Here is a 3,706-nt window from a genome sequence, read left to right as displayed (position 1 = left end):
AATCAATTGCTTGCTCTCATTAAGTACTCTGAATTCCCCCTGAATACTCAAAGGGGCCCCTTAAATCCTCAACACAGCTCCTAGGGGCAGTAATATTACGTATACCTGGTTACAACACATAATGACATAACAATGACATAATTACAATGACATAACGTATAACATAATGATGCCGTCAGCATACCCCACATGCTAATGACATCATTAGGTAGTCAGTCAGCAATCACATCTACTGACTCACCACACAACACAGTACGTACATATGCATGCAAATGAAACACATGGAAATGGCATTCACATAATTAATGAAAATTATATCACTAGATCAATTATCCATAATTATACATACCTCAGGGTATCCACTGACAACCCTGCAACAATGGCCTGCCTACCTCTGCAATGATATAATTAACATGCGGCAACATGGCATTAATCTAGACTGAACGATTATATAGAATCGACAGAACTGGATTACTTATATGGTAAATCTCTACACTGGCCGGTTACATACTCGAGTCAGTCTACACACAACATATACTTATATACATCTACATGTGGTACTGTGTACAACATCCATCTCCAGGTACATCACAACCAGTCACCTGGACGTCAGTACAGACAGCTGTCTCTCAGCTGCTTCCCTCACCTGGCAGGCGCTATGGGACAACACAGCTTTTACCGGAATTACCAACATTCTTGAGACATTGTAACAACTATTATTGTACTCACGGCTCCTTAAATCCTCAACACATTCATTTCCCCAGTCACTACCTCACTGGCTGCAGAACACCTAGCTCGCTCCACGTGCGTCGACTAGGTGTGGCCCTAGGGTGGCCAAGCGTGGCCCAAGGGGGTGGCCAAGGCATGTGGCCACCGCGTGGCCCTACGGGGGTGGCCACAAGTAGCGTGGGGCGTCTCAGCGCCCCACCCGGGATGGGACGGTGTGGGGGGGGGGGGGGGGCTGGGGTGGCCGCACATGGGGTGCCTCAGGCTGGCTGACTAGCGGCCACAGGCATACACACGTGGATGGGAGATCACCTACACCCCCATCATACTAGAGCATGCCTCGCTTGTACACCGGGTGTGATAATGCCGGCGGCATCACCACATGGCGCACACAGCAAGGTGGAATTCAAAGTCCAACAGGGGCCTGTAATATCACCACAATTGCACTAGGAGGCCCTGCCCTTATTCCACCAATTATCCGTTAAACAAGACAGGATACTTGGACCCGATGTGAGGAACCAAATCTGATACACCATGAGGCCTGCCAGCTGCCCCATGGGTGAACACTGTCTCTTAGATTTTTCACTTGTTCCTTCTATGCTCCTTGGCCCCATTTCACGCAAATTTGGCCTCGACAAAACCCAGGATGGCAGGTGTGCCATGCACGATGAGTAATAAAGATGACACAGTGATTAACGGGGGTGGAGGTGGCAGCCGCCACCTCCACCCAGTCACCTTCTCCTCCGCTTTTCGCCCAGTTCAGACTGAAGATTTTTGGTGGCACAGGAAAACTCAAATACCCATATCTCCCCCCCACCTCGTCTTGACCAATCAGCACAAAGGCGGCACAACTCTATGGTGCAGCTTCCAATCACAGCTGTTCGCGCCAAAACTCGCCTAGAGGTGGAGGTGCCTAGACCAATCACAGATGCCCTCACCCTGAGGCGTCATGTGACGTCACAAGGAGAGGGAGGCCTAGGACAGTGGCGCGATGTCTCACATGGTGGGGGGAGGCGACGTTCACCCCTCTGTCCCTCCACCTCTAAAACCGTTAAGAGTCAAGTACCCTCTCATACCAGACTCACTCTCAAATCTCATTTTCCCAGAAAACAGACTAAATTCTTTAACTCTCTCTACAGAGCAATCACAGACTCCTAGCTAGTCCCTAACGACAGTCCTTAACATAAGCTTTCATCCAACACCACACAAGTGTATGTAGTTTGAAAACTTCTTGTCTAGGGTCCCTAGAGCGACTCTAGCCTAATCTAGAAAACTAGAAAAACTAGCTGAGGGAATTTCCATTCCCTCACACTTGGTGGCAGGGAAAGCATGTCTGAGGGAGGCCTGGAACCACCCATTGGTACACATTGCCCTGAACTAATGGCAGTGCCATTATAAATTTATACCCCTCTAGAGCACCGTAGCACAGAGGTAATCTATGAGACAATGGTGAGAACAGTCAAACATTGTCTTAGGAAAACCCTACACCGCCAAAAAATCGATCTCCAGAAGCGCCAAACCGTTGTTACAGAAATGGCTTTATGGATCAATAACCGACCACTGACCTACCGCTCTAATGGTATCAAGCATCGAGAGATATTAAGTCCATCTCATCTGATGTATGGAGGATTTCTTACTCCTTTAGCATCCCACACTGACGAGGGACCAGAAGATCCTCTGTAAGATCCAGAGTAATTATGAAGCAGAATGAAGCTTGGATCTGAGAGTATCTGACTGCTCGGAGAGAGTATAATTATGGAACTAACAACCCTTACAATAGAATTAAATTACAACCTGGCGATGTTGTTTTGGTGGACAGTGACGGTCCATGCTCAGAGTGACCTCTAGGCCATTTAGTATCTGTCCATACAGACAGTCAGGGTGTCTAGATAAGAGTGAAGGTAAAGTGCAGAGGCATCACTAGTCTCAAGACACTAGAGAAACTAGTTCCTTTGGAGTTAGCAGGAAATAAAGTCACCCAAAGACCTCCCACCCCTGCAGCTCCAGTATGGGACATCCGTCCTATACGAACTGCTGATGAACAGTACAAAATGAAACTTAAACAATATTGCCATATTTCTGAAGAGGAACAATGAATTGTTCGGCAGCCCTAAATATTGGACTCTGACCTGTGCCCCCCCCCCCCCCCCACCTTCCCCTGGAATTATGTGGAAAATTCCACAAGAAATTTACAAACTCTAATGTAACTGCCATAAGATGTTAATTTACATTAGTTAGTCATAGAAGAGTTACAAAAAACGTGGTTATGTACTTAAGGTCATAACCTTAAGTACCATAACCTTACGTTTCGTTCAGCCAACGTTTTGGATAATTTAATATAAAATCTACCTGTCTTAGGGATGGTTACACAATAAAATGAGCCTACTAAATTAATTATATAGTAAATAGATAGATTTGACCTCAAACCCATTCTTCCTCCTGAATCTCAAATATAAACAAATGGTTCTGGATGCATCCATGATTGTGCGGTGAGAGTGCGCGAACTTGGGGAGTTGACACATTACGACACAGTGAGTTGACACAATGTGAGTTGCTCATATTGTTGAGCCAACTTTGAGCCTATCACCTGACCACTAACTCTACTAACAAATCCCAAAGGCAACGTGACTCACATTAGTCAATAACTGTTGCAAGAACTAAGGAAAGTGCCAGTTCGGTATATATTATTTCAGATTTATTGGCCAATTATTCAGTGTCTAGGATTAATCGTTAGGGAACAGGGTAGCTCCACCCACAAGGGTAAGCCGTGATACATTTGTAATTACTCAAATTTTATTTGTATCCCCTGGCCATATATGTAGTCATCAGATATAATGGTGTATTACTTTGGCAGGTGAATTTGACCACATGAGATAAAGTTGAGCTGGACACTGCAAGGACCAACAGCAACCAGTAATACAGGTCCTGTACGGACTACATGTGGTGGACTGTGTCTGATGGTAGATGTCCATCCAACACT

The sequence above is a fragment of the Procambarus clarkii genome, chromosome 46 (genome assembly GCF_040958095.1).
Source record: "Procambarus clarkii isolate CNS0578487 chromosome 46, FALCON_Pclarkii_2.0, whole genome shotgun sequence".
Lineage (NCBI taxonomy): Eukaryota > Metazoa > Arthropoda > Malacostraca > Decapoda > Cambaridae > Procambarus > Procambarus clarkii.
The sequence above is the reverse complement of the archived record's forward strand: the minus strand, read 5'-3'. Positions refer to the sequence as shown.